Here is a 24,487-nt window from a genome sequence, read left to right on the forward strand (position 1 = left end):
AGTGGATTTTCAGTAACGGTAGAAACATCAATCTGGGGAAGATTTCAGGGGCAGACTTTAAGGTTGGAAATTACTTTTTTGTTCTCCAGGACGAGTGTATTTCAGTGGTCAACGAGGATAAAGATGCCACTATATTCTCTGCTAATAAAGGTGTGAATATTCTCATGATCCCCGACTCGGAAAGTATATTTATGGATCATGTTTTCTGTACCAGGATAAGGAAGGTAATTATTATATAAATAGTTTAGAAACCCGACAAGTTGATGATTGAGACACATGTACAACACTTGGGAATCTATTGTGGAGGGACTGATTATCTCAAACTAATTCTCATCTTCCGTTTTTTCTCGGTATTGGACTGATGAAGCCACTGGCTGGTAAAACGTTTTCACATTAAAGATTCCCAAATGTTGCACAAGTGTCTCATTCATCACAGGAAGATGAGAGAGACGTGTTTCCCTGGAGGTAGTGTTGGTGGCATAGTTAAGGGAAACGTCAGTTCCCTTGATTTCTATTAATGTTATTTTTTCCCCTATAATGTATATTATATATATATATATATATATATATATATATATATATATATATATATATATATATATATATATATATATATATATATATATATATATATATATATTCATATATATATATATATATATATATATATATATATATATATATATATATATATATATATATATATATATATATATATATATATATATATATATATAATGTTGGGTGGGGGCTGAAGTCAAGTGAGCTTCACCTCAGGGAAGAAACATTCACAATCATTTACATTTTACGCCTCAATTCCTCATTGTTCCCGGAAACGATTCACGCCTCTAATAATTTCAACTAATCACTGACAGAGAGAGAGAAAGAAAAGAACATCGGGACCTGAGAAATCCCTGATAAACACAGTAATGAGGGAATTATTACCATCATTGTTTTCATGGGGGGAAACGCTAAACCCACAGGGATGGCAAGGAGAGGACGGAGCAACATCCTCACGAACGATGAACACGCAAGATGAGGAATGTTGAATAGCAATTCGTTACATTCTTGTCACTCTACAGTCTCTCGAGTCCTTTAACTGGAGTGGCTAGGAGGTTAGTGTAGGGCTCTTGATTCAAGGTATTGACCATGATAATTGTGGCATGCAAAGAGTACGTAACCTTTATTCGGCGCATGTACACATCCTCATTTACAGGCTATCTCCCCCAACCAGCGAACCAGGTACTAAGGGTTGACGATGGGGCCCCGTCGTTCAACCAGTACCCAGGTTCCAGCCAATGAGAAGATGGTTTTGGCAATCGCAGAGGTGTTGTGGGTACCACTCACCCGTCTGCCCTTGTCATTCCCATTCTAGAGCTGGTTTAAGCACGGTCTGCTCTCTAGTGGCTTCTATTCTGCCTTGCTTACCGTGGAGTGCACTAATACCTATTGTTGTACATAGTGTAGTGTACATACTTCTGTTCTAAACTGGCGAAGGATAATACAAGTCAAAAGTTTTTCTGCTGTGTTTATTTTGCTCTCTTAACACCCAGGATAACAGGCATTTGGGACTCCTGGGTTGTAATAATAACACTCGAGCAGCAGTGATGTCAAGGCCCCAGCGCTATACACAGTGAGCCTATACCTGACAGATGGCTTCACTTCCGCCGCCATCGCCCAGCCGCCGCCACTGCGGCAACCTCTGCCACCGCCACCAAGCTAAGAATGTCCTGTACTGGAGCAGTCATTTGTCACTACTAAGACAAGCTGGCGATTTCCTCAGCAGGTGTAACTACGCTATCTGTTTTTGGAACTCACACCTGATCAATCATGTCAAGAAATTAAAGTGCAAAGGTTTGAAACAAGACTAGTCTAGGAGCTTAGGGGTATGTTCTACGAGGAGAGGTTAAAGGAAAAAACGACCTGGTGACACGAGGACAGGAGAGATAGGGAGACATGATAACAACATACAAAATGCTAAGAGGAATTGACAAGGTGGATAGGGAAAGAATGTTCTAGAGATGGGACACAGCAACAAAGGGCCACAACTGGAAGCTGAAAACTCAGATGCGTCACAGGGATGTTTGGAAGTATTTCTTCAGCCATAGAGTTGTCAGAAAGTGGAATAGTCTGGAGAGTGATATAGTGAAGGCAGGATCCATACATAGCTTTAAGAGGTATAATACAGCTCTTGGAGAAGGGAGAGAACGGACCTCGTAGCGACCAGCGAAGAGACGGGGCTAGGAGCTGTGACTCGACCCCTGCAACTACAATTAGGTGAGTATACACACACACACACACACACACACACACACACACTACCTACGTCATTACTACCCATCACATTACAGCAATAAATAAATAAGGCACCATACAATATATTTCCACATATTAAAGCGCCATCCATTTAATTGCAACAGATTACAGCACCATCCACTTAATTACTACAGCAGAATCCACTTAATTACAACAGAGTAGAGCACCATCCACTTACCACAGCGTCCAGTCTACAACGGTAATCTGTAACGCTACTGTTCTCTCCGTTACTCCAAACATACAAACCCAACCGTAATACAGTACTCTCTGTTACACCATGTGTATCCTACACAACAGTGCTCCATGTGGACCATGGTTGTTGCAGCTGTGTTTCTTGTGGACCATGGGTGTTGCAGCTGTGTTCCTTGTGGACCATGGGTGTTGTAGCTGTGTTCTTTATGGACCATGGGTGTTGTAGCTGTGTTCCTTGTGGACCATGGGTGTTGCAGCTGTGTTCCTTGTGGACCATGGGTGTTGTAGCTGTGTTCTTTATGGACCATGGGTGTTGTAGCTGTGTTCCTTGTGGACCATGGGTGTTGTAGCTGTGTTCTTTGTGGACCATGGGTGTTGTAGCTGTGTTCCATGTGGACCATGGGTGTTGTAGCTGTGTTCTTTGTGGACCATGGGTGTTGTAGCTGTGTTCTTTGTGGACCATGGGTGTTGTAGCTGTGTTCCATGTGGACCATGGGTGTTGCAGCTGTGTTCCATGTGGACCATGGGTGTTGTAGCTGTGTTCCTTGTGGACCATGGGTGTTGCAGCTGTGTTCCTTGTGGACCATGGGTGTTGTAGCTGTGTTCTTTATGGACCATGGGTGTTGTAGCTGTGTTCCTTGTGGACCATGGGTGTTGTAGCTGTGTTCTTTGTGGACCATGGGTGTTGTAGCTGTGTTCCATGTGGACCATGGGTGTTGTAGCTGTGTTCCTTGTGGACCATGGGTGTTGTAGCTGTGTTCCTTGTGGACCATGGGTGTTGCAGCTGTGTTCCTTGTGGACCATGGGTGTTGTAGCTGTGTTCTTTATGGACCATGGGTGTTGTAGCTGTGTTCCTTGTGGACCATGGGTGTTGCAGCTGTGTTCCTTGTGGACCATGGGTGTTGTAGCTGTGTTCCTTGTGGACCATGGGTGTTGTAGCTGTGTTCCTTGTGGACCATGGGTGTTGCAGCTGTGTTCCTTGTGGACCATGGGTGTTGTAGCTGTGTTCCTTGTGGACCATGGGTGTTGTAGCTGTGTTCCTTGTGGACCATGGGTGTTGCAGCTGTGTTCCTTGTGGACCATGGGTGTTGCAGCTGTGTTCCTTGTGGACCATGGGTGTTGTAGCTGTGTTCCTTGTGGACCATGGGTGTTGTAGCTGTGTTCCTTGTGGACCATGGGTGTTGCAGCTGTGTTCCTTGTGGACCATGGGTGTTGCAGCTGTGTTCCTTGTAGACCATGGATGTTGCAACTGTGTTCCTTGTGGACCATGGGTGTTGCAACTTTGTTCCTTGTGGACCATGGATGTTGCAGCTGTGTTCCTTGTGGACCATGGGTGTTGTAGCTGTGTTCCTTATGGACCATGGGCGTTGCAGCTGTGTTCTTTGTGGACCATGGCTGTTGCAGCTGTGTTCTTTGTGGACCATGGATGTTGCAGCTGTGTTCCATGTGGACCATGGGTGTTGTAGCTGTGTTTGTTGTGGACCATGGGTGTTGCAATTATGTTCCTTGTGGACCATGGTTGTTGCAGCTGTGTTCCATGTGGACCATGGGTGTTGTAGCTGTGTTCCTTGTGGACCATGGGTGTTGCAATTGTGTTCCTTGTGGACCATGGTTGTTGCAGCTGTGTTCCATGTGGACCATGGTTGTTGCAGCTGTGTTCCTTGTGGACCATGGGTGTTGTAGCTGTGTTCCTTGTGGACCATGGGTGTTGCAACTGTGTTCCTTGTGGACCATGGTTGTTGCAGCTGTGTTCCTTGTGGACCATGGGTGTTGCAGCTGTGTTCCATGTGGACCACTGGTGTTGCAGCTGTGTTCCTTGTGGACCATGGGTGTTGCAGCTGTGTTCCTTGTAGACCTTGGATGTTGCAACTGTGTTCCTTGTGGACCATGGGTGTTGCAACTGTGTTCCTTGTGGACCATGGGCGTTGCAGCTGTGTTCCTTATGGACCATGGGCGTTGCAGCTGTGTTCTTTGTGGACCATGGCTGTTGCAGCTGTGTTCTTTGTGGACCATGGCTGTTGCAGCTGTGTTCTTTGTGGACCATGTATGTTGCAGCTGTGTTCCATGTGGACCATGGGTGTTGTAGCTGTGTTTGTTGTGGACCATGGTTGTTGTAGCTGTGTTTGTTGTGGACCATGGGTGTTGTAGCTGTGTTTGTTGTAGACCATGGGTGTTGCAATTGTGTTCCTTGTGGACCATGGTTGTTGCAGCTGTGTTCCATGTGGACCATGGGTGTTGTAGCTGTGTTCCTTGTGGACCATGGGTGTTGCAATTGTGTTCCTTGTGGACCATGGTTGTTGCAGCTGTGTTCCATGTGGACCATGGTTGTTGCAGCTGTGTTCCTTGTGGACCATGGGTGTTGTAGCTGTGTTCCTTGTGGACCATGGGTGTTGCAACTGTGTTCCTTGTGGACCATGGTTGTTGCAGCTGTGTTCCTTGTGGACCATGGTTGTTGCAGCTCTGCTCCATGTGGACCATGGGTGTTGCAGCTGTGTTCCTTGTGGACCATGGTTGTTGCAGCTGTGCTCCATGTGGACCATGGGTGTTGCAGCTGTGTTCCTTGTAGACCATGGGTGTTGCAGCTGTGTTCCTTGTGGACCATGGGTGTTGTAGCTGTGTTCCTTGTGGACCATGGGTGTTGTAACTGTGTTCCTTGTGGACCATGGTTGTTGCAGCTGTGCTCCATGTGGTCCATGGTTGTTGCAGCTGTGCTCCATGTGGTCCATGGGCGTTGCAGCTGTGTTCCTTCTGGATCATGAGTGTTATACTAGTATTTGTTAAAAACCATGGGTGCTCTAGCAGTGTTTCTTGTGGACCATGAGTGTCCAGCAGTGTTCCTTGTGGACCATGAGTGCTACACCAGTGTTCCTTGTGGACCATGGGTGCTACACCAGTGTTCCTTGTGGACCATGGGTGCTACACCAGTGTTCCTTGTGGACCATGGGTGCTACACCAGTGTTCCTTGTGGACCATGGGTGCTACACCAGTGTTCCTTGTGGACCATGGGTGCTACACCAGTGTTCCTTGTGGACCATGGGTGCTACACCAGTGTTCCTTGTGGACCATGGGTGCTACAACAGTGTTCTTTTGGACCATGGGTGCTACAACAGTGTTCTTTGTGGCCCATTGGCGCTACAAGTGTTTGTTGTGCACAATAGGTACTACAATAAGGTGAATGCAGAACGAGGAGGTGAGTTTATTATCGTTCTTCAAAATCCAGACGGAGACGGATTGATCGCTTCGTGGGAAAATTTTACCTACCACACGCCTAAAAAAAAAAAAACACGGGTGCCATTTCAGCCTTGCGGACGGGCTACATAGAGACCAAAATTCTTGCCCAAGGGGTTACGATTTTTTATTAACCTTTGCGGAAGCACATCTTTAGAGCTGTAATTAACAAATTCAGAGGCGTACCTTTTTCACCCTTGTATTTTTACCTTGTTTTTTTTAGGTGGGAGTGAGATGTTGAAAGCATTGATTTAGTTGTGGAGGAAAAATGGAGCTTGGAAATGTATTTCTGGGTGGGATCCCGTTGGTGTATCTGTGTGTACTCACCTATTCGTACTCACCTATTTGTGGTTGCAGGGGTCGAGTCCTAGCTCCTGGCCCCGCCTCTTCACCGGTTGCTACTAGGCCCTCTCTCTCCCCGCTCCATGAGCTTTATCAAACCTCGTCTTAAAACTGTGTATGGTTCCTGCCTCCACTACGTCATTTTCTAGGCTATTCCACTGCCTTACAACTCTATGACTGAAGAAATACTTCCTACTATCTCTCTGACTCATTTGTGTCTTCAACTTCCAATTGTGGCCTCTTGTTTCTGTGTCCCCTCCCTGGAACATCCTGTCCTTGTCCACCTTGTCTATTCCACGCAGTATTTTATATGTCGTTATCATGTCTCCCCTGACCCTCCTGTCCTCCAGTGTCGTCAGGCCGATTTCCCTTAATCTTTCTTCATAGGACATTCCCCTTAGCTCTGGAACTAACCTTGTTGCAAACCTTTGTACTTTCTCTAGTTTCTTGACGTGCTTTATCAAGTGCGGGTTCCAAACAGGTGCTGCATACTCCAGTATGGGCCTGACATACACGGTGTACAGTGTCTTGAATGATTCCTTACTAAGGTGTCGGAATGCTGTTCTCAGGTTTGCCAGGCGCCCATATGCTGCAGCAGTTATCTGATTGATGTGTGCTTCCGGAGACATGCTCGGTGTTATACTCACCCCAAGATCTTTCTCCTTGAGTGAGGTTTGCAGTCTTTGGCCACCTAGCCTATACTCTGTCTGTGGTCTTCTGTGCCCTTCCCCTATCTTCATGACTTTGCATTTGGCAGGATTAAATTCGAGAAGCCATTTGCTGGACCAGGTGTCCAGTCTGTCCAGGTCTCTTTGAAGTCCTGCCTGGTCCTCATCAGATTTAATTCTCCTCATTAACTTCACATCATCTGCAAACAGGGACACTTCTGAGTCTAACCCTTCCGTCATGTCGTTCACATATACCAAAAATAGCACTGGTCCTAGGACCGACCCCTGTGGGACCCCGCTCGTCACAGGTGCCCACTGTGATACATCATTACGTACCATGACTCGTGTGTGTGTGTGTGTGTGTGTGTGTGTGTGTGTGTGTTCAAAGCCTATGGACTACACAAGGGTCACAGAGACAACATTAAACCTGTTCACCATCAGTCAAGGATACTTTAATCTCTCAATATAGCGATGAAAGCAAACTCTCACTGAGAGAGATACACCTCTCTCTGTGTGCATCCTCGTATGTTATTATGAAAGTATAATAATAATAATAGTAATAATAATAATAATAATAATAATAATAATAATAATAATAATAATAATTATTATTATTATTATTATTATTATTATTATTATTATTATTATTATTATTATTATTATTATTATTATTATTATTATTATTATTATTGTTGTTGTTGTTATTACGTATTGCTGTGAGGTGGTGAGTATAGCGTTACCAGCGTCCCAGGTAGTTGGTCTCAGCTCCAGGACCCACTTCTCTCTGAGAATGACTTCACCAGCGTTAATTAAACTTACACAACCAACAACAACCCGTTTTCTATTTACTGCATCGTTGTACACAGAGAGAGAGAGAGAGAGAGAGAGAGAGAGAGAGAGAGAGAGAGAGAGAGAGAGAGAGAGAGAGAGAGAGAGAGAGAAGGCATCATATATCTCATTTCCTCTAGAGGAAGCAATGAGAAGAGTGGGAGGCTGAGACTCATCAACACAAATACTTGTGACAGTGACGGTGCTCACTTAGTTTCGTCTACTTGGGATGAGTTGTCGGTCTTGCAGCAGTATACGATCCAGCTTCCTCTTAACCTGGTACCTCAGCCCTTGTAGTTCTACCACAACAACTGCACCTGAACTCTAGTACCGGTCTTACCTGTGTGATTTATTTTTAGCCATGCGAGTGCCTCCTCGTTCACTTTCCTGAAGGCTGTTGTTGATATATTTACCTGCTGCCTCTGTATCTGAAGCCTAAAGATACCCAACTGTTGCATTTGTATATTCTCGTTCTATTTCCTCCATGACTACTCTCCTTGTCCACTCTGTCGGCGAGCACGAGTATCGTCAACGTCATGACCATCTCTAGCGTTTGTCTAATACGAAAAATATTCACCTATATTATGTTCTTCCTTTCGTCTGGTTTCTAAACTGAGACGTTGAGGGGAGGGGAGGTCTCAAGCTGGTGCTTGGTGGAGGTTCCAAGCTGGTGCTAGGTGAGGGGCTCCAAACTGGTGCTAGGTGAGGAGTTCCAAACTGGTGCTAGGTGAGGAGTTCCAAACTGGTGCTAGGTGAGAGGTTCCAAGCTGGTGCTAGGTGAGGAGTTCCAAACTGGTGCTAGGTGAGGAGTTCCAAACTGGTGCTAGGTGAGGGGTTCCAAACTGGTGCTAGGTGAGGGCCCCAAGCTGGTGCTAGATGGAGGATTTCAAGCTGGTGCTAGGTGAGGGTCCCAAGCTGGTGGTAGATGGGGGTGCCAAACTGGTGGTAGATGGGGGTTCTAAGCTGGTGGTAAATGGGGGTTCCAAACTGGTGGTAGATGGGGGTTCCAAGCTGGTGGTAGATGGGGGTTCCAAGCTGGTGGTAGATGGGGGTTCCAAACTGGTGGTAGATGGGGGTTCCAAGCTGGTGGTAGATGGGGGTTCCAAGCTGGTGGTAGATGGGGGTTCCAAACTGGTGGTAGATGGGGGTTCCAAGCTGGTGGTAGATGGGGGTTCTAAGCTGGTGGCAGATGGGGGTTCCAAGCTGGTGGTATATGGGGGTTCCAAGCTGGTGGTAGATGGGGGTTCCAAACTGGTGGTAGATGGGGGTTCCAAACTGGTGGTAGATGGGGGTTCCAAGCTGGTGGTAGATGGGGGTTCCAAGCTGGTGGTAGATGGGGGTTCCAAGCTGGTGGTAGATGGGGGTTCCAAGCTGGTGGTAGATGGGGGTTCCAAGCTGGTGGTAGATGGGGGTTCCAAGCTGGTGGTAGATGGGGGTTCCAAGTTGGTGGTAGATGGGGGTTCCAAGCTGGTGGTAGATGGGGGTTCCAAGCTGGTGGTAGATGGGGGTTCCAAGCTGGTGCTAGATGGGGGTTCCAAGCTGGTGCTAGATGGGGGTTCCAAGCTGGTGCTAGATGGGGGTTCCAAGCTGGTGCTAGATGGGGGTTACAAGCTGGTGGTAGGTGTCGGTTCCAAGCTGGTGGTAGATGAGGGTTCCAAGCTGGTGCTAGATGGGGGTTCCAAGCATTGGTAGATGGGGGTTCCAAGCTGGTGCTAGATGGGGGTTCCAAGCTGGTGCTAGATGGGGGTTCCAAGCTGGTGGTAGGTGTCGGTTCCAAGCTGGTGGTAGATGGGGGTTATAAGCTGGTGCTAGATGGGGGTTCCAAGCTGGTGGTAGATGGGGGTTCCAAGCTGGTGCTAGATGGGGGTTCCAAGCTGGTGGTAGGTGTCGGTTCCAAGCTGGTGGTAGATGGGGGTTATAAGCTGGTGCTAGATGGGGGTTCCAAGCTGGTGGTAGATGGGGGTTCCAAGCTGGTGCTAGATGGGGGTTCCAAGCTGGTGGTAGGTGTCGGTTCCAAGCTGGTGCTGGTAGGTGGTCTGGCTCGCATGCACATGCTAACTGGCTGCTTCAGATCGCTAAGGGCTGTTCCTTGATTTGCTAACCTTGCTGCTGACGCTACGTTATTACACTGCGTTTTTACATTACGTTATTACATTACGTTATTGCATTGCGTTATTAGACGTGCCTCCGGGTACAAGGTGTGGGTGATGTGTACCTTCACCTCTCCTGCCTTATTGAACACTCCTGCTTGTTTCTCAACGATGTTATAATATTTCCGCCATATGGCTGTGAGTTTTGAGTGTTTGTGACCATGTTTGTGTGTGTTTTCTTTGTGTCTGTGTGTTTTGTGTATTTGTAAATGCCTGTGCGTATTTCGTGTGTTTGTAAATGTCTGTGTGTGTTTTGTGTATTTGTAAATATCTGTGTGTTTTGTGTATTTGTAAATGTCTGTCTTTTTTCGTGTGTTTGTAAATGTATGTGTGTGTTTGGTGTGTAAATGCCACCAGGCTACGGTGCCCCGTGGCCTAGTGGCTAAAGCTCTCGCTTCATGTGGCGAGTTTCAGGGTTCGATTTCCGGCGAGGGTAGAAACATTGGGCGTGTTTCTTTATATCAGTTGTCTATGTTCACCCATCGGTAAAATGGGTACCTGGATGATAGTCGACCAGTGTGGGTCGCATCCTGGGACAAAACTGACCCAATTTGCCCGAAATGTTCTGCATAACAAGTGGGTTTCTAGTAGTATGTGTCAGTGTTGTCAGCTAGGACTGTGTACCTTGTACATGTACTTGTAGAAATAAAGATTATTATTGTTATTATTATTATTATTATTATTATTATTTTGTATGCTGCTGGTGGTGTTTATGGTGGTGGTGGTGCTCATGATTCTGATGACTGGTGGTGTTGCTGGTGGCGTTGCTGTTGCTGTTTCTGTTGTTGGTGGTGATTGTGATTGGGTTGTGGAGGTGGTGCTGGTCTGGGGCTGCTGCTGGTAATAGTAATGATGAATGTGGTTCTGATGGGGGTTGTGCTGAAGCTGCTGGCTCTAAGGCTGTTGCTGCTAGTGCTGGTGATGGTGGCGGTGGGTTTGTTGATGGTGCTGGTGGCGATGAGGCGGTTGGTAGTGATATTAATGGGGCTAGTGCTGATAGTGGTAGTGGTGGTGCTGGTGCTGGTGATGGTGGTCCTGCTGCTGGTGGTGCTGGTGGTGGTGGTCCTGCTGCTCTTGGTGACGGTGGTCCTGCTGCTGGTGGTGACAGTGGTGGTGCTGCTGGTGGTGACGGTGGTCCTGCTGCTGGTGGTGACGATGCTGGTGCTGCTGCTGGTGACGGTGGTAGTGCTGCTTGTGGTGACGGTGGTGGTGTTGCTGGTGATGACATTGGTGGTGCTGCTTGTGGTGACGGTGGTGGTGCTGCTTGTGGTGACGGTGGTGGTGTTGCTGGTGATGACATTGGTGGTGCTGCTTGTGGTGACGGTGGTGGTGCTGCTTGTGGTGACGGTGGTGGTGCTGCTTGTGGTGACGGTGGTGGTGATGACATTGGTGGTGCTGCTTGTGGTGACGGTGGTGGTGCTGCTGGTGATGACGGTGGTGGTGCTGCTGGTGATGACATTGGTAGTGCTGCTTGTGGTGACGGTGGTGGTGCTGCTGGTGGTGACGGTGGTGGTGCTACTGGTGATGACGGTGGTGGTGCTGCTGGTGATGACGGTGGTGGTGTTGCTGGTGATGACATTGGTAGTGCTGCTGGTGATGACGGTGGTCGTGCTGCTGGTGATGACATTGGTAGTGCTGCTTGTGGTGACGGTGGTGGTGTTGCTGGTGATGACATTGGTGGTGCTGCTGGTGGTGACGGTGGTGGTGCTGCTGGTGATGACGGTGGTGGTGCTACTGGTGATGACATTGGTAGTGCTGCTTGTGGTGACGGTGGTGGTGCTGCTGGTGATGACGGTGGTGGTGCTGCTGGTGATGACATTGGTGGTGCTGCTGGTGGTGACGGTGGTGGTGCTGCTGGTGGTGACGGTGGTGGTGCTGCTGAGGAAATCCAGTATTTCACTACGGCTAAGACAGTTGGATGTAAAGAAAACTAGTTCAGTGGAGCTGCAGGATCTGGCTGTTCTAGATGCCAGCACATAGAACAGTCAGTATAACAATCAAAGATGAAGAAAAAAGAATAAACCAGAAAACAGCGTTGGTTTAATATATATTCCCACCACCAGAACGTTATGTACAATAATTTACACAACATTACAACAATAGACTATGTACAGGAGTTTTATGAGAGATATTACTGTATGTACAGTTAAACAGCGCGGTTAATGGAGCTTCAGAAAGAGTCAGTATGAGATGGCACTCTTAGAGCTGCAGAGCACCCATGCAGCAGGACAGAGTCTAGTGTGGTGGAGCCATCCCGAGGCATGTGAGGATCTGAGGGGTGAAGGCTGCACCTACATGCAAGGTAACTTGGTCCCCCATCCTTGATACTGAAGCCATCAAACAGCCTCCAGCACATGCAGTATTTAGAACATCCTATACTAAGATGATGCACACATTTACGTCAACAATGATTAACTACGACTAAAGTAGACTTAAGATGACATTAAGAAATGTGGTTATGTGGGATATACATAGGACATAAAACTGGACTCTGCTCACACCATTTTCATGTATTATTACATTTACTAGCATTGTGGTGCATAATAATCTTTATTTTAATAGACGATAATCTAACCTAACTAAATCTACTCCAACCTAATTATTTTAATCGGGAAATCTGCTTCAAACATTATGTGAGATATACCAGTAAGCTGATGTATAACTATATTAACAAAAACACATACAATATATATATATATATATATATATATATATATATATATATATATATATATATATATATATTGTGTGCGTGCGCGCAGAACAACGACTATGAAAAAATAGTGAAAATCCAAATGCTTTCGTTATTTTTCACATTATCAAGAAATCATACAAGGACGAGACTACATCTCGCGGTCACCTTACAACACCAGACCTTTTTATGATGCAGATAGGTAGTCAAGGATCTGTCAAACACAGCTTATATTCTACCCAAGTTTTAAGAATTTGTCTAATGTATCTTAAATTCTTTCCAAATTTTATTAATTATAAATTAATCCAATTTGTATAATTCAAAAGCAATATTCATACTATTTTCAAAACTATTTTTTTCATAAAACTTGATTTCATTATATTTCTGTCGACGTGAACCTGTTATATACAAGTTTCTCAGCCTTTTGAAAATCAATTGGATGGTTAAAATCTCTCACATGAATAAACAGACATTAAAATCTTATCTGTCTATAGTTCTATATTTATGTTCTTTTAATCTAAATTCAAGACTCTTTCCTGTTTGTAATATACCTTATCACATTTTTTTTACAAGGAGTCTTGTTGACACATCCATCAGCATTTTGGGGGGAATTTTTATCGAAAGATTTTTCCTGCATCAACAGTTTTAAATATAATTTTGATATTAAAATTCTTAAGTAGAGAATGTATATCAAGAAAGTTCTCATGGTAAAGGAGAACCAACAGATTTTTAGTTGGATAAAGTTGTTTTCCTTTTTCATATTGTAAAAAGTATTTCTAGCAGTTTTAAAAGATTTATCAATTAAGTATTTTGAGTATTTTAGATCATTAGCTAATTCATAGCCAGACAAAACTTTCAAAAACAGTAATGAGAACAGAGAAAGTTTAACTTTATATATATATATATATATATATATATTATATATATATATATATATATATATATATATATATATATATATTCACCTTGAAGGGGAACTTAACTGTATTTGAAGCAGTGTAAGCCAGCTTGTGTTGTTCGGGTTATTCTTGCCTGTGTTACGTAAGACAATGACTTACTTCCTGCTTATATATAATTGGGTTTTGACCTGTCTCGGGCCAGGCTGATGCCACGGTATCTTTATTCAATCTTCCAGCTAGATAATTACATATTAATGACAATACTCTGTTGAATCCACCGTCAAGGGTAAACGGAATCATCGCACCTGCTCCCGTTTTCTCTTCCTTTGTTTCTATTGAGAATATATATATAATATATATTTTTTGTCTATCACGTTTACCTTTTGTTATCGTCATTGCCTATGATTTTTTCTACGTGTTCTTATTTATATCAGTTGTTGCATTATTTTCCCCTGTTAATAGCACCTATTATATTATTCTTGTGGAAAATTAAATTTACCTGGATGTATCTCATAAGATACTTACCTGTAAATGATAACAAAGATAATTATTTTTTATCAAAGTTACAGAGACAAGTAGGAATTTTAGGACACCTAGGTCACAAAAAATGTCCTCCTTCGATATCTACTACTGTCATATCCACAAGCCACTCTTGACCTACGTTAATTTCAAATGAAATACACATTACCAGGAATTATGGTAAACATTAATATAAATTTGTGGACTGCATGTTAAAATTAATAAATGATTACATATACACATTTATATAACAGAAGGAGAATTTATAATCATAAGACTCACCAATTAGTCTGGAGATTACGATGTGTCAAGCTAAACCTCCCTCTCTGCCTAAATTTATGAAGAGAACACTGGCCAGAACTCCCACATAAATTAGACAGCATAGCTGAGGTTCCTGGAGCTGTCCTGTTCATCTGCTTAATGCTCACGTTATGCAGGACTGCAAATCCAACAATTTCGGCTCCTATTTGAGAGGTTTCAAGCCCAATACAACCTCTAGAGCGACGAAAATTTATGGACATTACAAAACAATATCTTGCCTATGATTTCCGTCTCCAGTTCATCCTTACCTTTCCCTTGCAGATCTCTCTCTCTCTCTCTCTCTCTCTCTCTCTCTCTCTCTCTCTCTTTTACACAGGGTTTGGCAAGGTTAGGTTAAGGATCCCTAGCTTTATTGACAAGCTATTTACAGGTTAAGGATTCCTAACTTTATTGACAAGCTAAGAGCTGTTACCTAAATCAGGTCATTTGAAAGCATTTTTATTGTTACGAAACATGCAAGTACTTTTATTGTTATGAAACATATACAAGTATTTTTATTGTTATGAAACATGCAAGTAGAGAACAGGATGAAGTTGGGGCTATATGTGGGCCAGCATTTTCATCTGATCAACTGACTTTATCTCGTTGACATCATAATGCTGTACGAATGTGTTCCATACTCGAGTTATCCTGGGGATAAATGATCTCAGATGAAGTGATGTTCTGGAGGAGGGTAGAAGGGTAGAAGCTTGCTTCACGCTGTCCTCGAAGTGGATCCAAGTGTGGTATTCTGACAATATTGGCCTTGTACATAACAGTAAGGCCACCTACATCCCTCCTGTGTTGAAGGCTCTGCTGAAATGGCAGATCTATCCAGGATTGGTCCAGACGAGAGATGAGACGTCTTGCTCTGTTCTCTACTCTGCCAAGCAGTCGCAGATGAGAAGGGGGGCAGGCGAATCAAGAAAGTGGAGCAATCTTGCAACCCCTGGTGTCAAGCAGATGCGTTATACGGCGAAGTGCTGTAAGCTTCCTGGCTGCCTTATTTGCAAGATTTACAATGTGGTTTTTCGTGGTCAGTTTGAAGTCAAATTTCACCCCAGGATATCAACTTCTTACCCAGGTGCCAACACCCTCCCATTCATCCTTACTACTGCACCGGCATTACCATCATGGTGCCTAGAGATCATCATCATTTGTGTTTTCTCAGGTGCAAATGTTACTTGCCATCTATTTCCCCAAGCTGATATAGCTCTTAGTTGGTGATTGATGTAGCTTAGAGCAGCTGGCATTTCTTCTCTTGGATAAGTGAATGTCAGTGTACAGTCGTCTGCATATGCATGGGATTCTGGGATGAGATGAAGAAGGTCATTGAAGTAGACATTCCATAACAATGGTCCCAGAACATTTCCTTGTGGAACACTTGTCCCAACTGGATGTCTTGCTGATTCTGTTCCATTGATAACTACCCTTAGAGATCTACCATGAAGGTAATCACTGAGGAGACATAGCGTAGAGCCTGCAATTCCCAGTGCTTGCAGTTTTGCTAAGAGGCCCTGGTGCCACACCCGGTCGAAAGCACCAGCAATGTCCAGTGCTACCACACAGCTGACTTTGGATTCATCCAGTGATTGGTGCCACCTAGTGGAGAGGTTTAACAACAGATCAGCAGCAGAGTAACCTTTCCTGAAGCCATGTTGACGGTCACAAAGTAGTGAGTGGTAGTAAAAAAAACTCTGTCATTTGTCTTGAGATTATTGTCTCAAGGAGCTTGCCAGTGATTGACAGGAGTGACACTGGTCTGTAGTTGCTGATTTCTGCTCTGCATAGTGAAGGCCATTTACACTGTACTAGGCAGTGCTGAAAGATGCGAGTTAGAGGTGCTGCTAGCTGGTCTGCACATCTTCTCAGCAGTCTTGGGCTCAACTTGTCTGGGGCCACAGCCTCTTCTTGGTCAAGCGATTTAAGAAGCAAATGCACCTCTTCCTGCCTTATTCTCTCTCTCTCTCTCTCTCTCTCTCTCTCTCTCTCTCTCTCTCTCTCTCTCTCTCTCTCTCTCTCTCTCTCTCTCTCTCTCTCTCTCTCTCTCTCTCTCTCTCTCTCTCTCTCTCTTTTACTCACTCTCCTCACATACTCCCTCATAAAGGTAACTTGAACCATCCACAAACTCCCTTGAAATCCAAGGAGAAAAACTTTTAAATGGAATTGCTTGTGAACATAGACTTCCAAAGATTGTTTATTTTGTGAGAACGAGATGAAGAAATGCTGTGAGAGACTGTCAGAGACCAGGAGAGATCAGAAGAGACCGAGAGAGACTGGAAGCTGCTTAGGGAAACTGGAGAATACTGAGAAAGGAAGACTGCAATAGACTGTGGAAGAATGTGAGAGACTGTCATAGACTGATAAACAAGGAGGGAGATTGTTCAATCTCTGAGAAACTCATATAATTATTTGCGCAGACCCGTTAAAAATATTAGTTAGGAGAAACTTGAAGAACAGGAGGAGAATGAGGTGATCAGTCCCTCAACCTAGAGTCGATGTGGTCAGTCCATCAATCTTGAATAGAAGAGTTGCATATGTGTCTAATTTATCAACATGTCGGTTCTCTGAACCATTCATCTACAACATATATATATATATATATATATATATATATATATATATATATATATATATATATATATGCAATAAGATCACAGTAAACAGGTGATTTCAGAATATGCCTTCTCTTCTTAAGACTTTTAATATTAAAGTTGTATTCAAAAATCTTGATACAGTAAAAAAAAAAACTTTTGATAAAGAATTCCCCCCAAAATGCTGATGGATGTGTCTATAAGATTCCTTGTAAAATTTGCGATAAAGTTTATTACGGTCAAACTGGTAAAAATCTCGAACTAAGATTAAAACAACATAAATATAGCATTAGAACTGGACAAGATTCCAATGCTCTATTTATTCATGTAAGAGATTTTAACCATCCAATTGATTTTCAAAAAGTTGAGAAAGTAGTATCAAGCAAGTCCATGGACGACAGGAATATAATTGAATCTTGTTTCATAAAAAGCAGTTTTGACAATAATGTGAATATTCCCTTTGGTTTATATAAATTAGATCCATTTATAATTAATAGAATTTGGGAAGAATTTAATAATACACTGGACAAATAATAATTTTTAAATTTTCTTGGGTAGAATAGTTTGTGGGTGAGTTGTGCAAAGGACCTATCCAGTTAGGTCGGCGCGCGTCAGGTGTTTAACCGTTGTGGAATCTGATAGTGAGGTGTTGGCCAGACCCCTTATATAGCTTCCTTGGATGCTTTACTTTCATAGTTCCTTGATAATGTGAGTAGTCACGAATGCACTTGGAATTTCTCTATTCTTTCAGAGTGGTTGTTTTGCATATATATATATATATATATATATATATATATATATATATATATATATATATATATATATATATATATATATATATATATATATATATATATATATATATATATATATGTATATATATATATAGGGAGGTACCACCTCTAGAACTATTCTAGGGACTCTCATCCTCAGAGATTCACCCTGAAGATGTTTCAGAATTTTCTCCTACCACATCCTATATTTAATTAATATATATTTTATTTAAAGACAAAATACATTGACAAAACATTCACAAAGCTACTATGGAAAGTAAAACAACATAGGTAACTCAGAGCTACATCTCGAATATTTCGTCCAGCTCCTCGGCGGTGGGCCGCGTGCTCAGAATGCTTCAGGCATTTCCTCTCTGGATCGCAACACTGAGTCTCTGAAAGAGACTTGTGTGAGGGCTGTAGCCATCTTTTCTCTGTAAGAAGGTGTTAACGAAGGAAGCACTAAAGCCGCAAGGGTAATTAAAAATTCTAAAGACACCAAGAAATGGCCACATAATATGTACACACACACGGTGAGATGTATGTCTCAGTGTACACTGACACTTGAATTCAATCCGTATCTTAAGAATCTAAGCATTCTTGTCTGGTGGTTTACAGGTTACAAGCCGCTTCAGTAGTGACCCTCGGTAATCTATATAGGCTTTAAACCCCTTTTAACTTTCCAGCCAACCTGGGAGGGACCCAGTACACGTCCTGCAGAACTCTGGTGCAGCCTGGGAGGGACCCAGTACACGTCCTGCAGTACTCTGGTGCAGCCTGGGAGGGACCCAGTACACGTCCTGCAGAACTCTGGTGCAGCCTGGGAGGGACCCAGTACACGTCCTGCAGTACTCTGGTGCAGCCTGTGAGGGACGCAGTACACGTCCTGCAGAACTCTGGTGCAGCCTGGGAGGGACCCAGTACACGTCCTGCAGTACTCTGGTGCAGCCTGGGAGGGACCCAGTACACGTCCTGCAGAACTCTGGTGCAGCCTGGGAGGGACCCAGTACACGTCCTGCAGTACTCTGGTGCAGCCTGGGAGGGACCCAGTACACGTCCTGCAGTACTCTGGTGCAGCCTGGGAGGTACCCAGTACACGTCCTGCAGTACTCTGGTGCAGCCTGGGAGGGTCCCAGTACACGTCCTGCAGTACTCTGGTGCAGCCTGGGAGGGACCCAGTACACGTCCTGCAGTACTCTGGTGCAGCCTGGGAGAGACCCAGTACACGTCCTGCAGTACTCTGTTGCAGCCTGGGAGAGACCCAGTACACGTCCTGCAGTACTCTGGTGCAGTCTGGGAGGTACCCAGTACACGTCCTGCAGTACTCTGGTGCAGCCTGGGAGGGACCCAGTACACGTCCTGCAGTACTCTGGTGCAGCCTGGGAGGTACCCAGTACACGTCCTGCAGTACTCTGGTGCAGCCTGGGAGGTACCCAGTACACGTCCTGCAGTACTCTGGTGCAGCCTGGGAGGTACCCAGTACACGTCCTGCAGTACTCTGGTGCAGCCTGGGAGGGACCCAGTACACGTCCTGCAGTACTCTGGTGCAGCCTGGGAGGTACCCAGTACACGTCCTGCAGTACTCTGGTGCAGCCTGGGAGGGACCCAGTACACGTCCTGCAGTACTCTGGTGCAGCCTGGGAGGGACCCAGTACACGTCCTGCAGTACTCTGGTGCAGCCTGGGAGGGACCCAGTACACGTCCTGCAGCACTCTGGTGCAGCCTGGGAGGGACCCAGTACACGTCCTGCAGTACTCTGGTGCAGCCTGGGAGGTACCCAGTACACGTCCTGCAGTACTCTGGTGCAGCCCGGGAGGGACCCAGTACACGTCCTGCAGTACTCTGGTGCAGCCTGGGAGGGACCCAGTACACGTCCTGCAGTACTCTGGTGCAGCCTGGGAGGGACCCAGTACACGTCCTGCAGCACTCTGGTGCAGCCTTGGAGGGACCCAGTACACTTCCTGCAGTGCTCTGGTGCAGCCTGGGAGGTACCCAGTACACGTCCTGCAGTACTCTGGTGCAGCCTGGGAGGTACCCAGTACACGTCCTGCAGTACTCTGGTGCAGCCTGGGAGGTACCCAGTACACGTCCTGCAGTACTCTTGTGCAGCCTGGGAGGGACCCAGTACACGTCCTGCAGTACTCTGGTGCAGCCTGGGAGGGACCCAGTACACGTCCTGCAGTACTCTGGTGCAGCCTGGGAGGGACCCAGTACACGTACTGCAGTACTCTGGTGCAGCCTGGGAGGGACCCAGTACACGTCCTGCAGTACTCTGGTGCAGCCTGGGAGGGACCCAGTACACGTCCTGCAGTACTCTGGTGCAGCCTGGGAGGGACCCAGTACACGTCCTGCAGTACTCTGGTGCAGCCTGGGAGGGACCCAGTACACGTCCTGCAGTACTCTGGTGCAGCCTGGGAGGGACCCAGTACACGTACTGCAGTACTCTGGTGCAGCCTGGGAGGTACCCAGTACACGTCCTGCAGTACTCTGGTGCAGCCTGGGAGGGACCCAGTACACGTCCTGCAGTACTCTGGTGCAGCCTGGGAGGTACCCAGTACACGTCCTGCAGTACTCTGGTGCAGCCTGGGAGGGACCCAGTACACGTCCTGCAGTACTCTGGTGCAGCCTGGTAGGTACCCAGTACACGTCCTGCAGTACTCTGGTGCAGCCTGGGAGGGACCCAGTACATGTCCTGCAGTACTCTGGTGCAGCCTGGGAGGTACCCAGTACACGTCCTGCAGTACTCTGGTGCAGCCTGGGAGGTACCCAGTACACGTCCTGCAGTACTCTGGTGCAGCCTGGGAGGTACCCAGTACACGTCCTACAGTACTCTGGTGCAGCCTGGGAGGTACCCAGTACACGTCCTGCAGTACTCTGGTGCAGCCTGGGAGGGACCCAGTACATGTCCTGCAGTACTCTGGTGCAGCCTGGGAGGGACCCAGTACACGTCCTGCAGTACTCTGGTGCAGCCTGGGAGGGACCCAGTACACGTCCTGCAGTACTCTGGTGCAGCCTGGGAGGGACCCAGTACACGTCCTGCAGTACTCTGGTGCAGCCTGGGAGGTACCCAGTACATGTCCTGCAGTACTCTGGTGCAGCCTGGGAGGGACCCAGTACACGTCCTGCAGTACTCTGGTGCAGCCTGGGAGGGACCCAGTACACGTCCTGCAGTACTCTGGTGCAGCCTGGGAGGGACCCAGTACACGTCCTGCAGTACTCTGGTGCAGCCTGGGAGGTACCCAGTACATGTCCTGCAGTACTCTGGTGCAGCCTGGGAGGGATCCAGTACACGTCCTGCAGTACTCTGGTGCAGCCTGGGAGGGACCCAGTACATGTCCTGCAGTACTCTGGTGCAGCCTGGGAGGGACCCAGTACACGTCCTGCAGTACTCTGGTGCAGCCTGGGAGAGACCCAGTACACGTCCTGCAGTACTCTGGTGCAGCCTGGGAGAGACCCAGTACACGTCCTGCAGTACTCTGGTGCAGCCTGGGAGAGACCCAGTACACGTCCTGCAGTACTCTGGTGCAGCCTGGGAGAGACCCAGTACACGTCCTGCAGTACTCTGGTGCAGCCTGGGAGAGACCCAGTACACGTCCTGCAGTACTCTGGTGCAGCCTGGGAGAGACCCAGTACACGTCCTGCAGTACTCTGGTGCAGCCTGGGAGAGACCCAGTACACGTCCTGCAGTACTCTGGTGCAGTCTGCGTGTCTCTCAAGTTGCAGGTCGTGACGTGTAATTAAATATAATTTTCTCATGAGGCAGAGAAGGAAGAAGAAGAGGAGGAGGAGGAGGAGGAGGAGGAGGAGGAGGAGGACGGGGAAGCCAGGTCATTCCCATGAGTCACCCATTCTCCCCTCCCCCTTTTTTTATAGAGGAAAGTGGGATGGGAGGGTATGAAGGGGGTGTTTGAGTGGGTGTACAGGCAGACCCACTGGGTGGTGGCAGTGGGACGAGGAGTATGTACAGTAAGTGGGTGGTACTTGTTTATTGAAGGTGGGGAAGGTGAGCGTGTTGTGTGTGTGAGGAACCTTAACCTAACCTTGTAAAACCCTGTGCAAAGAGAGAGAGAGAGAGAGAGAGAGAGAGAGAGAGAGAGAGAGAGAGAGAGAGAGAGAGAGAGAGAGAGAGAGAGAGGGTGAGAAAGAGAGTAATTACAGGCTTACACAGCAGCGCATGAATCTCTCTTGAGATGTCGTGACATCAGTCTCCTGACGTCACCTTGACGAGAGACACCACGGTACCTGCAGTAATGGTTGTAACTTGTGACTGTACGGGGGAAGTGTTGGTACCTGGTATGAAAATAACCAAGGTTTTTCACAAAATAGTGATCGTCTGGATACCAAGCCATGTTGGGTCGACAGCACCAGTCATCTGCTTAGGTCAGGTTAGGTTAGATTAGGTTAGGTTAGGTTAGGTTAGGTTAGGTTAGGTTAGGTTAGGTAATGTTAGGTTATGTTAGGTTAGGCTAGGTTAGGTTAGGTAATGTTAGGTTAGGTTAGGTAATGTTAGGTTAGGTTAGGTAATGTTAGGTTAGGTTAGGTAATGTTAGGTTAGGTTAGGTAATGTTAGGTTAGGTTAGGTTAGGTTACTTCAGGTTAGGTTAGGTTATTTAATGTTAGGTTAGGTTAGGTAATGTTAGGTTAGGTTAGGTTAGGTTAGGCTAGGTTAGGCTAGGTTAGGTTAGGTAATGTTAGGTTAGGTTAGATTAAGTTAGGTTAAGTTATGTTTATCAGGAAACAGGACAAGTGTTTCCTGACGCTGGTCTTAATCACTTGATCAAGGATACGAACATAATTTCTAATCGACGTCAATGTGTTACCTAGCATCATATAATTGATGATATACAATGTCGACAAGTTGATGAATTAGACAGTTGCAACATACAGGTATCTTCATTATCCAAATACCTCGACTGAGGGACTGATCACCTCCCAACTAAGAAAACGGACTGATCTCGGCAGAACTACTAGCGTTTTCGGTCCTGTATTTGCCTGAATTCAACTGATGAAGCCTGCTGTGCAGGCGAAACGTTTCGTTAATAAAGTTACCCAAGTGTTACAAATGTGTCTGATTCATCAACGTGTTACATAGTCTAGAGTAGATTAACACATGAGAGATATTTCATATTTTTAGGGAGCTGTGGTGCTGAGAAGGATGGGGAAAGGAACAGAAGGAGCAGCGATAAGAAAAAGTATTGTGGGTGTACAGGAAGAGACAGGAAAGATTATCTTCGCAAAAATGGAAATCTAGACTGACCTAGGACCACAAGAGAAAAGCCTCGGACGTGAACATCTGACTACTTCAGAGAAATTCCTAAAATCACTTTCCCTTCAGTTTTGTATGACCCCAAAAATTGGAGACTGTTGGGATAACATGGAAACAGAGAGAGAGAAAAAAACAGAGATAACACTCACTGTCGTTAACAAGCGTTCACGGCACTGTGTCTTGATCAGTGATCCTGTCTTCTGACACAAGTGTGATCAATTTGTCTTGACCCTGTCTCTGACACATGGAGCAGTATAACAGAAGTGACACATGAAGCAGTGTAACAAGTGACACATGAAGCAGTGTAACAAAAGTGACACATGAAGCAGTGTAACAAAAGTGACACATGGAGCAGTATAACAAAAGTGACACACATGGAGCAGTATAACAAAAGTGACACATGGAGCAGTATAACAAAAATGACACATGGAGCAGTATAATAAAAGTGACACATGAAGCAGTGTAACAAAAGTGACATATGGAGCAGTATAACAAAAGTGACACATGGAGCAGTGTAACAAAAGTGACACATGGAGCAGTGTAACAAAAGTGACACATGGAGCAGTGTAACAAAAGTGACACATGGAGCAGTGTAACAAAAGTGACACATGGAGCAGTGTAACAAAAGTGACATATGGAGCAGTATAACAAAAGTGACACATGGAGCAGTATAACAAAAGTGACACATGGAGCAGTGTAACAAAAGTGACACATGGAGCAGTATAACAAAAGTGACACATGGAGCAGTGTAACAAAAGTGACACATGGAGCAGTATAACAAAAGTGACACATGGAGCAGTATAATAAAAGTAACACATGAAGCAGTATAACAAAAGTGACACATGGAGCAGTGTAACAAAAGTGACACATGGAGCAGTGTAACAAAAGTGACACATGGAGCAGTGTAACAAAAGTAACACATGGAGCAGTATAACAAAAGTGACACATGGAGCAGTATAACAAAAGTGACACATTGAGTAGTATAACAAAAGTGACACATGGAGCAGTATAACAAAAGTGACACATGGAGCAGTATAACAAAAGTGACACATGGAGCAGTATAACAAAAGTGACACATGGAGCAGTATAACAAAAGTGACACATGGAGCAGTATAACAAAAGTGACACATGGAGCAGTATAACAAAAGTGACACATGGAGCAGTATAACAAAAGTGACACATGGAGCAGTATAACAAAAGTGACACATTGAGTAGTATAACAAAAGTGACACATGGAGTAGTATAACAAAAGTGACACATGGAGCAATATAACAAAAGTGACACATGGAGCAATATAACAAAAGTGACACATGGAGCAGTATAACAAAAGTGACACATGGAGCAGTATAACAAAAGTGACACATGGAGCAGTATAACAAAAGTGACACATGGAACAGTATATCAGAATTACTGACATAAAATAGTGCTATAAACCTGAGTAATTAATAACACCGACAAATTGGCCGAGGGACTGATCATCTGAAAATTACCTCTCTGTGTCATCTAGCGTCTCCAGTATTGCGGTCACCTCTGTATTCGACTGATGAAATAGTGTAACAGAATTACTGACACAGAGACACAAACAATATAACACAGAACCACTGGACCTATTGTGCGCAGGACTCTCTGGAGGGTAGCAAAAATGGTACATGTTATGCTGAAAGGAAATTAAGATTACACCAATTATGGTATCACTTCCGTTAATTGGCGATGGAGAGTC

Source organism: Cherax quadricarinatus, chromosome 21 (genome assembly GCF_038502225.1).
Source record: "Cherax quadricarinatus isolate ZL_2023a chromosome 21, ASM3850222v1, whole genome shotgun sequence".
Taxonomy (NCBI): Eukaryota; Metazoa; Arthropoda; class Malacostraca; order Decapoda; family Parastacidae; genus Cherax; species Cherax quadricarinatus.